The sequence below is a fragment of the Mauremys mutica genome, chromosome 5 (genome assembly GCF_020497125.1).
Source record: "Mauremys mutica isolate MM-2020 ecotype Southern chromosome 5, ASM2049712v1, whole genome shotgun sequence".
Lineage (NCBI taxonomy): Eukaryota > Metazoa > Chordata > Testudines > Geoemydidae > Mauremys > Mauremys mutica.
In genome coordinates this window covers 118,187,542-118,201,845 of record NC_059076.1, presented here as the reverse complement: position 1 = coordinate 118,201,845, position 14,304 = coordinate 118,187,542, and the positions used below count along the sequence as shown (strand labels likewise).

The window sequence follows — 14,304 nt, the reverse complement described above, 5'->3', positions numbered from 1 at the left end:
AGATTCACACCTTGGCTTACGGTGCCAGAACTCCCTGTGTAGGCAAAGCCCTTCATTAAGCTGCTAAAAGAACAGATCCACTATTTCTGGTCTCAGCCCCTTAAGTGTACAGTATTCACCATGCCAAAGGGCACTTTTCTGAGCACAGAAAACTGTTGTAGAGAGTCTATTCTATAATTATTGAGCACATTTTGCCTTTAGAACAGCTTGGCCCTGTTCCTACACAGAAAAAGGATGTGCTCCTGGTTCATATATTTTTGTGCAGCAGTATTTCTTGGGGAAAAAATTTGACTTTCATGCTCTTAGTTTTTCTTTAAATACCTGGATCAGAATCTAAAAAGGAACAATTTTCAGCTTTCAAAGGAAAATATTGTGTATGTGGAGTCAGAAAAGGCAGTAGTCAGCAGCTAGGAATCCTGCTTATTTTGTTGAAAGGGAGGTCAGGATTATATGACAGACACACAGCTATTAAAGGTCATCTCTTTTCTCCAGCAGAACTTGAAAAAGGTCTGTTGTGAGAACAGAGTGGATTTGTTTGTGTGATCTCATGATGACCTTCCTGAAAGTCAAGTGGCAAGTAATATTCTGCAAATATAAAATAAAAATTGAATAATGTCTGTAAAAACCGAAAGCAAAGTTATGAGAGTGCTGGGATGTTGATACTTTGGCAGGGAAGGGCTCTGTTCTTTTTCTAAAAATTTGCAGAATCCTAATGAGCAGTATCATTGCCTTTCTTATATTTTGTTTCAGATTGAAAAAGGAAGTGAAATAAATGAAACCTTGACTTGTGTAATGCGGTGATAATGTGGATACTTATCCCTGTAAATTGCACAGCAGTCTTGTCTGTTCTAGCTATATAGTAACTTAGATTATTTTTTCAGAAAATTGCTGTGATTGTTAAGAGTAGCAGGATGAAATATGTTTGTAGCTCATTTTAGGATTAGTATATTTCATTTGGAAATGAGAAATATTTGGCTAATTTGAAAAAAAAATAGACTCTTTAATGTCTTACTCCTCGTATATAAAGTAACTGAGAAAGGTAAATATTCTTGATAATGGGAATGTTCGTGTAACTAGAATCATACAGTGGATTAAAGCCTCGGTTTGTGTATTCTTCTTTGGTTTAAACATATCTTTGTCTGTCTTTGCCCTTCACCTCTTTCCTCCCAAATTATTTTTCCTATTCTCCCTTCCATTTCTATGTTCTTATAGCTGCACTCCCTCATTTGTCTCTCCCTTTTCCCAACACCCTTCCCCAGGGGGACAGTTTGAATCTGTATAATTATTTTAACTGGGTTTTTTATCATAGTATTTAAGAAAAGTATTTTACAACAATAGTAGAGTTATTATACTGTTCATGTAGCTAAGCTCCATTGGACCAGAGGAGGTCTTCTAAGAAGTCCTTGTGACAGGCTGTTTGGAGTGATGGTTGGTCACAGGGCAGACTATGCAGGTAAATCATGTAAGTGACTTAATACCCTGTAACTTAGGCCTGGTCTACATGGGGCGGGGATCAATCTAAAATACACAACTTCAGCTACGAGAATAGTGTAGCTGAAGTTGACGTATCTTAGATCGAATTAAAATTACTTACTTCGCGTCCTCCCGGTGCGCCACGGCTTCCCCTATTGACTTTGCTTCTGCCTCTCACCGAGCTGGAGTTTAGCAGTTGATGGGAGAGTGATCAGGGATCGATTTATCCCGTCTACACTACACGTGATAAAAGGATCCCCAATAGATCGATCACTACCCGACGATCTGGCGGGTAGTGTAGATGTACCCCTAGGCTCCTAAGTCATGGTGGTGATTTCAAAAATGGGTTACCTAGGCTGGTGGAATCTCCTTCCTTAGAGGTTTTTAAGGTCATGATTGACAAAATGATGGAGGAGAGGGATAGCTCAGTGGTTCGAGCATTGGCCTGCTAAACCCAGGGTTGTGAGTTCAATCCTTGAGGAGGCCATTTAGGGAACTGGGGTAAAAAACTGTCTGGGAATTGGTCCTGCTTTGAGCAGGGGGGTTGACTAGATGACCTCCTGAGGTCCCTTCCAACCCTGATATTCTATGAAAATATTACCCTGCAAGTGGTGGGTGAGTTAGCAATTGATTTTTAAAACAAAAATGCAAAGAATGCTCTGTCCTCTGAAGATCCAAACAAGAATATAATGGTTTGCTCCGGCCATGGTGCCTAAAATAACAGGGGGGAAAGGCCTGTACAAGCTAGAAGAACCAATGTGGAAAGGTTTGGTCTTCTCTTGCTGCTGTACTGGATCTCCACACACACACACTCAAACACACTCACACACTCCATACCTGCACACACACATCCCAGTTGATAAGCCTTTGCTTGATGGTTTGCGGATTTCCTGTCACTTTACTGTATAGAGTCTTAGGATTCTAGCATGCGTCACAAACTTTATTAACTAATTTATACAGTATATAAACTCCATTAGAATCACTTTGCTTCCCACAAGTGCACAGCATCCCCCTCTGGGGTGAAACAGAGCATCTGCTTATGAGCACACATCAACACAGTATAACAGGTGAGGGCCATACATGAAGAAGGCTTTCTTTGAATGAAATGGCACTGGAAACTTTAGGTTAACAGAGTGTCATTACCTAATTTGGAATTTGTCTGGACACCCAAGCTAATTCCACTGCTCTTGGGCGGATGAGAAAGGATCATACGATTTTTAATAACTCTGTCTTACATCTCATCTGAAAGACAGCACCCTTTGGCAACAGAATTCTCCTCTAATATCCTTCTGGAGCACTGGTTCAGTATCATCTTGGAAGACAGAGTGTCTCATTAATAAATCACCAACCTTGTTGCACCTGTTTTTTTCCCCAGGAGCTCTCTCATCTAAGTATTGATCCTGTCAGTGCTTACTTACCTTATCTCTGATACTCTCACAGTGGAGGAGTCATGGCTGTTGACAATGTCCCACATCATCTTTCTATAGAATTAGTCTTATTGTCTGCGGTTGACAGTACAGACATTCTTTGTGTATTTTAGGGGATGTTTTGGAAAAGAGGGGATTTGTATGGGATTTCATTGGTTTGTTTTTAACAAAACTTCTGCTAGCTAACCTGCATTTCCCAGTGGGGAAAAAAGCAAGAAAGACTTTGTATTCCCTAAAGGGAAATTATGAAAGAACTTCTTGTCAATTGCTACCAAAATAACTTCCCCAATTATTTTAGATTAATTGCTTTTTCTCTTTAATTGTGTTCAATTTCTTTATGCATTTTCAGACAGGTATGGCATATTCCATTTCTTTAATTAAAACAAGATGCCCATCAGGGCATATTGTAGCATTTTGTATCTCATGAGCCAATATTATACTTCTGTTCTATGAACTATAATCTTATATTATCGTATGAAAATGGTCAAGGAAATAGAGAATTCTCTGTGACAAAAATGAACAAACGTTGTCAAAATCTCATTTGGCGATAGGAAACAAACTTAGATTTTATGCTTATTACTTCTGATAGGTGCTATCTTGAGGAGGCTTCCTGTATCTTAACACATTGATCTATTCTGGAGTAAGGATCTTTTGTTTTATATAAGTTTATTTTTAGAAGTGGCCTGTATTATCAAAGGAATCCCATGTTTTGAAAGAGAGACTGCTCCAAGTAGATAGAGAAAATTAGATTTTCCTGCCCACTTCTTCTGTTTCATTTGGGGTTCAGAGGAAAAAGTGTAGTGTATATGGATATATATGTATAGTATGTATGCGTAAATAGGACACTGCCTTATTTCCAAGCATAACAATGTTTTTCCAATCTGCTGTTGTACTCTGGCTCTTTTACTTTGCTGCCGCAGATAGCAACGCACTCCTATTAGGGCAATTACAGTTATCACCTGTATCATCATTAGTAGTTGACTGAGTGTTTGAAATACTGGGATAAGCATTGTTATAGTGTGTCCCATAGTACTATGTGTATGACAAGTAAGACAGAAATTTGGAGTAGTGACATTACAAATGAGGCCTTTATATATAAATGTTTTGTAATTAGTTACTACACAGTACTGTCCATTCATGTTATAGGTTATCCTTACTGCTGGTTATCACCTTCTGGTAAACTTCACAAGGCAGGAAGGTCTAGCTTCTCTGTTCCATGGGTTGCATTGTTCTATGATACACAAGTAGTTGACGTAGATCTGGGTTTTTCTTATGGATGCTGTCTTCCAGATAACCTACTGAATGGACAGTAGCCTATTTATTAAATATTGCTGTGTTACGATTTAGTGTTGTTATCCAGACGCTGAACAAGATTGTTTTGAATAACATATACCTTACTTAGTACGCAGTATCACTGACCCAAATTGTGGCTGATACTAACAGGGAATTTATTTACCCAATTTGTAGTTACTGTGTAACTTAATTACTTTACCAATTTGATTTTTTTTCTTGCCTTCATGTTGTTCGCTGCCATTTGTTTGTTGATTTTTACTTGTGTGTTGGTTAAAGTTTAGCAATGTAATGCACAGTGTAAATATTGTACAGCAATAATACAACAATACAACAATAAAAAGTAATACAGCAATAATACAGTTGCTTTTAAACAGTAGCCAAATTCAAATTAAATGACAGTTTAACCTGGTCCAGCTCGTGGTTTCTAGCTGATTGCCAACTTAATTGTCTATATATGGTAGACTGAGGTGTAGTTCACTAGTCTGTTATTTACAAAGTACTTCATTTTTCTTTTCTTGCCTGGGGGTTTCTTCACTGTGTACTGATATCTTTTGCCATCTTCCGGGGATGAAGTGTCTTTGATGTCTTTGGTCTGTGGGATGCAACCTTAAACATTCTCTTGAGGCTTTTGGTGACCAATTATAAATATCAGTGGACATCTACACAAATTAATACTAGGGTAGATAATTAAAGTGGGGCAGTCCAGTTCAAGGATGAAGATTTAAAAAGCTGAAAATAGAGCAATCGCATTTGTGTTTTACTACTGAACTGTCACAGCTGCAATTTCAATGGACTTTATACTGAAAACGAATGTCTTCTTTACACCAAATTAAAACAAAAAAACAAATTCTAGTTACTTGGGGCCTGATTCTCCACTGCTTTGTTTATTTATTTATTTGTATTATTGTAGCATCTAAGATCCCTTACGTCTTGTGTTGTCACATTGCTGCAAAGTGGGTATATAAAACTACCAAATTAGAAGGGGAGTTTTACACCACTCTGCATATCAGTAAATGGCTCTGCAAGATGTACGGCAGTGGAGGATCAGGCTGTACTTGTATAACAGGAGATATTATACAAATAGCTGATATTCAGAATTGGGGTGAAATTCATATTCATGGCTCATGTTTTGATTAAACATGCCTAACTTTTGTGTGCTTCTTATTCCCCACCCGGGGAGCCCATCTCCTGTCCAGGGAGGAAGACATGAGCTAGTTCTGGGTTAGAGAGCAGTTTAACTAGATGTTTCTCAGCTCCAAGCATCTTGGGCCCAATCAAAAGTCATTGGGAATTTTGCTATTGACTTCATTGAAAGCAGGATATGAAGGAGCAAATGCATAGCGTTTATTCATGTGTTAATGCTATAAGATGTGTATAGGAGATGGCCTACTCTTAAGCCCAGCTCTTAGGAGTAGGTCTAAGGCTCCCTGACCTAGCACTAGCGTTGTCGTTATTCCCTCCCAAAGGATGGGCTATTCAGGTAGGGAATTTGTCTTCTCAGAGGTGGGCTGTACGTAGCATGAACATTAACCAGTATGTTTTCAACTTGCGAGAAATATGGCCTTCATGCATTGTATTTAGATTTGGTTCACTGATTCATTCTCTGCATGTGCCTGTCTGTCTACACATGTACACCTGTCATAGTTATTCATGTTTTCCTCTCAATTTGTATTGGAATGGACTTGGTGTTTTGTTCACAGTCTATACACAGCTGAGGAGATGGTTCAGGAGTTCATAAATGGCAGAGTTTTTTGGTCTTTTGTAACAACTGTATCAAATAAGCGTGTGTTTATAAATAAATTAGGAGCACTAGATCAGTATTTATGTATGGGGACATCTTTGGAATATGGACATGTTGCAATGTCAAGAGAACAGCTTTGAGAACCAAACTTTTTTTTAAAATATTTCATCAAGAAATTTCATAGGTACCTATCTAATTGTACGTCATAGGTACTTATCTAGTTTGGCCTGGTGGTCTGTCATATCCTGGATGCCCATTATAAGATATGCCACTAATATAGTTGTTTTACATTCTCAGTAGATCCCTTCCTGCTTATATTTCCAAGTGCTAGATCATTGGCAATGAATGCTAACAAGAGGAAGCTTAATAAACTATATGTATGTTGTAATAGTATGCAGTAGGAAATCATGTTCAGAATTGTTATAGGTCTTCTCTACTATGTCTGAAACAGAATGAAAGGAGAGCTGAGGGGGCTGATCGCATCCTCCGTGTGATGAGTGCTGCAAAACCCCTGAAATAACCATTTTTTCAAAGGTATCTTAGAGTTTCCAACAGGTTACCCTTGCTCTGACTTTATTTAGCCTCATTTTGTACATTTTTGCCTTCCCTTGATGTAGACAAAACTCTAGTTGAATATGGCAGTTGATCCTACTCTCGGATACATGATACACATTGCCAATTATCTCGGCAAATCACTAACTAATACGTATGCACTGCAGTTGATTTTCTCTCATGGCACAGGGTAATGAGGGCAATATATTGGAGGATAGGATCAAACCATTTCCTGAGAGCACTGGCAGGGAAGTCAAAAACAATTTACTCCTATATTAGAAGTTCAATTTTTCCTTCTAAATGTAAATTTCTCACTGTACATCTCAATTTAATTTGCCACTAAGGAAATGGATTCTTTTTATCACAGAATTCAGATGGAAAGTAGGAGTAAAAGATCAGATTGTTGTTACATCTAGAGTTTGAAGTCACCAAATTAGAAATCGGAAATTTCTAAGTTGAAAGTTGCTTTCAGTTTGGACACCAAAACAGAGGTACTCAAAGCTTCTGGATTTAATACATTGGAAACATTTATTATAGACTGCAATCTCTTTGGGACAGGGACAGTCTTGTTCTGTGTTTTGGACAGTATCTAGCACAATGGGGTCCTGGCCCATGATTGGGGCTCCTAGACGCTACCCCAATATAAATAATTATTAATATTTTAATACCTGCATACTGGGAGTGTGGGCGCATAAGCACATGCAAACACACACAGCATTTTTAGCTCTGTACCCTGAATGACCGTACAAACTTCGTTCCTACAAAAGCTGCACATTTCATCCACCACTGAAACTCAGCTATCAGAGTATGAAATGTGATAGTTGTTTAATATGTTACAGTGAAACTGCACAATGTTTATAGGGTGAAGGGAAAAATAAGTATTTGAAATTACAGGTGGCATCTGGCCAAGATTACCAGGATTAATATCCTTATTCTTCCAAAAAGTGCCATTGGATCTTTGATTATAAGCAGTGAGAGCTCAGATTACGTCTCATCTAAAAGCAGACACCTCTGGTAAAATAGTGCCGCTTTCTATTAAGGTGGGGCATTTGTTAGGCACCGATATGGGGGAATATTGCCACTTCTAATCAGTTCTGACAACACTTAGTGTTTCTTAGATGTCTCCCATGTAAATATTCACCCAATGCACCCCTGCTTAGCTTGTGAGATCTGAGTGGATCATTGCAAAAGGTATAATGCTATAATATTTGTCTGTATGTGGTTTTGTTAAGCTAACATCATCACAGGCTGATCCTGCTTCTTTAAAAATCAATGGCAACATTCCCATTGACTTCATTGGAAGCAGGATTGTGACCTCAGCTTGCCGCCATTCAGCATGATAACTGTTCCATAAAGACTATGATTCAGAATTATAACTCCTCCGTAGTTGTAGCATAATTAGTATTATTGCTAAAACTGAACTCTTGAAGCTAGCCATTAATTCATAATTCTTCATGCATATGAAATCTAAACTGACCTTTAACTGAGGGTCTGTCTTAAATAATTTTTAGGGTTTTGGAGCTGTGCTCCGGCTCCGCACCAGCTCCAGGCAAAAACCTGCAGCTCCACTGCTCCAGAGCTACTCTGTGCTCGAGCTCCAGGCTCCGCTCCAAAGCCCTGGTTTTTAAAGAGATAAACTTACTAATTGAAACACCTTTTCTCTGTTCAGTAAGCCATAGGGAATCAAAGGATTTTCAGGTTGACACCTGTTAGCACATCTATAGCTTAGTCTGTTGACATTTTTACCATGAGTCATGTAACTTTCCCATTTTTTCCTTCCAGAAGAGCATCAATTTTATCTAATAATCTCTTATCTCAGTTTGTCATCTTGTCCAAGTTATTTTTGCTGTATACCATAAGAATTCTCTTTCTGATTTCATCAGTGCCTTGCAGTATTTCATTTTTTTTTTAAGGTTTGTTCAGTCTGTGAATTTTCTAGTGAAATATGTTTGCAAAAGGAGTGGCAGACGTAACAGATCAAGGCTGGAGGATCCTCAGATAATCATAGAAGGTTTCTTAGTAACTTTACGACTGTTTTGTATTCAGTGTGTTAGTCTTCATCCGTGCTGAGTTTACACTGGAGGAGCTGAAGGGATGTAGAAGATGGCTCTAAGCCATCTTCTGGAGAGACGTAAATAGTGGTGGCCCCCAGGGGTCTGTACTGGGCCCAGTCCTATTCAACATAATCATAAATGATCTGGAAAAAGGGGTAAACAGTGAGGTAGCAAAATTTGCAGATGATACTGTGACCTGTGGACCACTGGAAATGCCAAGGGCAGGGCAGGCTGCAAAAAGCAGAGCAGATATCCCAAGACTGGTGGGTAATTCTCCTCAACCAGTCACAAACTGTGCTTCTGATCCCCCACACTGGTTATCAAGAAGCAAAAATGAAATTGCACAGCCCCCTTTATTAAATTCCAGTTCTCTGGCTCCCAATCAGCACCTAGTTCCAGTCTAGGGAGAAATTATTTTAAACTCTGCTCACATATACAAAAATGTTTTTCTGACCCCAAAGGGTCAGCCATGTCACTAGGTCAATATAGGTTTGGATCTTACCCAAAATACCACGCTGCCAGCCAATCCTTTAGTGCCTAAAGAGAAAAGAAAGAGCAAGAGGAGAGATTCATAGATCCTAGGACTGGAAGGGACCTTGAGAGGTCATCGAGTCCAGTCCCCTGCCCTCATGGCAGGACCAAATACTGTCTAGACCATCCCTGATAGACATTTATCTAAACTACTCTTAAATATCTCCAGAGATGGAGATTCCACAACCTCCCTAGGCAATTTATTCCAGTGTTTAACCACCTTGACAGTTAGGAAGTTTTTCCTAATGTCCAACCTAAACCTCCCTTGCTGCAGTTTAAGCCGATTCCTTCTTGTTCTATTCTTAGAGGCTAAGGTGAACAAGTTTTCTCCCTCCTCCTGATGACACCCTTTTAGATACCTGAAAACTGCTATCGTGTCCCCTCTAAGTCTTCTCTTTTCCAAACTAAACAAACCCAATTCTTCCTTCATAGGTCATGTTCTCAAGACCTTTAACCATTCTTGTTGCTCTTCTCTGGACCCTCTCCAGTTTCTCCACATCTTTCTTGAAATGCGGTGCCCAGAACTGGACACAATACTCCAGTTGAGGCCTAACCAGCGCAAAGTAGAGCGGAAGAATGACTTCTCGTGTCTTGCTCACAACACACCTGTTAATGCATCCCAGAATCACGTTTGCTTTTTTTGCAACAGCATCACACTGTTGACTCATATTTAGCTTGTGGTCCACTATAACCCCTAGATCCCTTTCTGCCGTACTCCTTCCTAGACAGTCTCTTCCCATTTTGTATGTGTGAAACTGATTTTTCCTTCCTTTGCACTTTGCAGTTGTCTTTCTTAAACTTCATCCTGTTTACCTCAGACCATTTCTCCAATTTGTCCAGATCATTTTGAATTGTGACCCTGTCCTCCAAAGCAGTTGCAATCCCTCCCAGTTTGGTATCATCTGCAAACTTAATAAGCGTACTTTCTATGCCAATATTTAAGTCGTTGATGAAGATATTGAACAGAGCCGGCCCACGGACAACCTGCCAACCTGAAGCATATTCTCACCAGTAACTGCACACTGCACCATAGTAACTCTAACTCAGGAGCCAATCCATGCAACAAACCCCGATGCCAATTCTGCCCACATATCTACACCAGCGACACCATCACAGGACCTAACCAGATCAGCCACACCATCACCGGTTCATTCACCTGCACGTCCGCCAATGTAATATACGCCATCATATGCCAGCAATGCCCCTCTGCTATGTACATCGGCCAAACTGGACGGTCCCTACGGAAAAGGATGAATGGACACAAATCAGATATTAGGAATGGCAATATACAAAAACTTGTAGGAGAACACTTCAATCTCCCAGGACACTCAATAGCAGATTTAAAGGTAGCCATCCTGCAGCAAAAAAACTTCAGGACCAGACTTAAAAGAGAAACTGCTGAGCTTCAGTTCATCTGCAAATTTGACACCATCAGCTCAGGATTAAACAAAGACTGTGAATGGCTAGCCAACTACAAAAACAGTTTCTCCTCCCTTGTTTTTTCCACCTCAACTGCTAGAAGAGGGCCTCATCCTCCCTGATTGAACTAACCTCGTTATCTCTAGCCTGCTTCTTGCTTGCATATGTATCTGCCCCTGGAAATTTCCACTATATGCATCCGACAAAGTGGGTATTCACCCACGAAAGCTCATGCTCCAATACGTCTGTTAGTCTATAAGGTGCCACAGGACTCTTTGCTGCTTTTACAGATCCAGACTAACACGGCTACCCCTCTGATACATTCAAAAATTATATCTCCCAGAAGGCTATGTATATCCATTACTATCTGTAGTTTGAGTGATGAGGTCTGATTAACAGCCTCCCACACACATCTATTTTAATAGTTAATGAAATATTTCATTTTTTATCACTTTAAGCACCGTTCTTTCATGACACTGGTTGCCTTGCTTTCTTCTTTCATTAGATGCTCAGGGATATTGAAAATATCAAATGTTCAGCCACTCTCTACCTCTTCATGTTTGACACCTGGGATTCTCCTATCTCAGTACCTCTCTGGCAGCGCTTTAAACCTTGTGGCTATTCAAGTGAGTTAAAACATCTTTAGAACTGATATTTGCAGCAGCCTTTTCTTCGCATCTTTTCACTTTTTTATTTCCCTTCCCCTTCTGTCACCTATCTCTGTGTGCTGTCCTTTACTGCACTCTTTGTCCGACAGGAGCTTTGATCTCTTTCATCAATAGATTTCCATCTGCCAATTGTGTTTCATTATCTTTCGTATTTTTTGGTATGGTGAATTCGCTCAGTAAGAGGTGGGAGACCTTTTAAACATGAATAAGATGAGCAGGCAGAGTACAGAGAGTGCAAGGCATTTTGTTACACCTGCCTGGATCTAGAGATGCACAGACTCTCAGGTTATGAACTTTTTCTCTCAATAAATATGTACCTCAAAGTAAAGGCATGTATGACCCAAGCAGTAATAAACATTGCTGTTTTGGGGGACTTCACCTGAAACTACTTGCCTTATTATTTATTAAGGGTTTGTAGGTAGGTGCTAACAGTGTGCTCCCTGCTGTACAAGACAAAAGGGGCTAGATTGTCCTTTCTGCCCCCAGTCCTGAGCAAAGGGTGGCCAAACTTACTGACCCTCTTAGCTGCATAGGACAATCTTCAAAAGTTCCAGAGCCGGGGTGCGCCTGCCGGGGCTTCAGCATTGTGGGGACGGGAGTCTTGGAGCTTCAGCCCCGTGGGTGGCACTTGCTGATGCCTCTCATCAAGGTGCTAAAGCAGAGGTCTTTCTATGCAGAGCTAACACCTGGGAGCTAAAAGGAGGGGCCGCTGGGGGTAAGAGGGGGGATTTGCCTGGAGGTATGTGACTCAAGCTATTGGACAGGCTGAACCTTTAAATTGTGCCCCCTCCCCCCACTCTTAGTAGACAGAAGTCCCTAACCCCACCACCCTGCCACGGGGCAGAAGCTCCAGCCCCCGCTCCCGCCGTCTGGTAGATGGAAAATGATTGGGGGGTGGGGCTCTGGGAATCACACACTAACTGTAAAAGAGCCATGGTTTGGCCACCGCTGGGATATGGTATGTCCATGCTACCCCAGGAGGAGATGAGGGAGGAGTTGTGACTTAGTTCATCCCTTGTTACCCCCCCCCCCATGGTGGATGACTGCGGGTGGGGAGGAATCAATTACTTTGCTCTATTTTGTGGAGTAGCTCATTTCTTTCTCCCTCCCACTGTGTGCCTGCCCAATTGCTCTGCCTGGGGAGTCGAGATGGGAGGTACAAAGCTAAGGCTCTTCCTTATCTTTTGTCTCCTACTAGTTGGGTTGCAATTTGTACTGTTGTTACTTAACATCATATGCTAAAAAATTCGTACGTTTATGTTGCTATGCAGAAAAGTACAAATACAATGCATGTTATGAGTTGATTTAGAGCCACTCAAGATGAAAGGCATTGCACAGGCAGTCATTGAGGGGTAAAGCACCCATTGTCTGGGAAGTCTGATCTTTTTCGGTGGTTTCTTTATATTGCAAAGCAGCTGCACAAAGGAAGGGTTAACACAGTGCTTAAGTTTTGAAGCCATGTGATCCGAAGTGAGCAGGTTTGGGCTAAAGGGATTTCCAGGTGGAAAGCCCAGAGGCTAAGAGAGGGATGTAGAATAATGTGTTGAAGAGGAGAGGGATTTCAGGAGACTTCAAGAGAGACAGAAGCTCAGCTGCCAATTTATAATAGACCTGTAATATCTTAGCTCGTGTCTCTGTAAACATGTCATTTGTGGCCGCTTCTGTTGGAGGAAACAGGACTTGTGTATCATTTGTAAATATTCAAATTACACTAAGAAAAAACCCTTGACTTTCGCTCACCAATTTCTGCATCAAATGGGAAACTGACCTGGAAGGCCCCAAAATCTGCTTAGCAAAGGGGCAATCCTACAGTGTTACCCTGAGATTTAAGTATCAGGGGATAGTCGTGTTAGTCTGTATCCACAAAAACAACAAGGAGTCCGGTGGCACCTTAAAGACTAACAGATTTATTTGGGCATAAGCTTTTGTGGGTAAAAAACCCACTTCTTCAGATGCATGAAGTGCAAATGAGCTTATGCCCAAATAAATCCGTTAGTCTGTAAGGTGCCACCGGACCCTGAGATTTAGTCACACGAAATCTGTGTACTTCAGAGATAAATTTCATACAGTGACCTTAACACAATCCTCTTGCATGTGTGTTTTACAAGGAATCTTTAATGCATTCACACAGTGAAATGATCTTGTGGTAAAGCACAAGAGGCCAGTTACTGTGAGAACAATATACCTGCAGCCGTACCTCACTGGGATGTACTCTTGTCAGATCTCACTAGCCGGTGAGTGTAGGGCTTGTTCTGTGGCACCTCAGAGAATACTGAAAGTGGTAATGAAGAGAGAGCAGTAGGAGATGTGGAGAGTTTACAGCCCTGCAGCTGTACATATGTATGATCCCTGCATTCATGACCCCATACCAGGAGTTTGGGTGCAAGGTAAAGGGGCTGGCCTTGGCTGCACTGTACCCCTCTGACGAGGAAAATAGGATGAGAGATGGCTAGAAAAGAAACGTATATGAGACAAGCTCATAGCTTTTGAGCAGATAAAGAACTAATAATGGGTTAAATATATGGATATTTTAAATTTAATTTTTTTACTGGGGATTTTTTTTTAATCGCAGATTATAATAGAACCTAATGTAGCATTCATAGCCTTGGCCAAGTTAGCATGACCTTTAAGTAGTGATAATCTGCCCAGTAGCTTTGAAGCATGAAATAGACTTTGTGAGAATTACCTATTTCCTGCTGTATTTTCAAGAGAAATCAAAGATATTTTAGGTGGCTCACATGGCGATGCCTATAACTGAGGTTGCTTGATGCATCCTATTGTAAGCATCTGAAAACGGAGTTGTATAACTTTGCCAAACTGTAACTATTTTGAGGCTGAACATTTTCATGGGATTCTGCCCAAAGCTGAATTTGTTTGGAAAATTTCAGCAAAAGTGGCTTTCTCCTTTCCAAGAATGATGTTAGAGAAAAATATTTGTTTTGTCTATGTTAAAAAAAAATTACATAACTATTTTATTGAGACACTCACGTGCCTTCCCCCATGCTTTGGAGCAGTGGTTTTCAACCAGGGGTACACGTACCTCTGGGGGGATGCAGCGGTTTTCCAGGGGATACATCAACTCATGTAGATATTTGCATAGTTTTACAACAGGCTACATAAAAAGTACTAGTGAAGTCAATATAAAC

The 14,304-nt window shown here is 40.5% G+C and overlaps 1 protein-coding gene across 1 annotated transcript in view; it reads left to right on the top strand.

Moving 5' to 3' along the window:
* EVC2 (EvC ciliary complex subunit 2) overlaps nucleotides 1-14,304 on the top strand; it is a 157,833-nt gene that overhangs the window by 56,258 nt on the left and 87,271 nt on the right. The window lies entirely within an intron of this gene.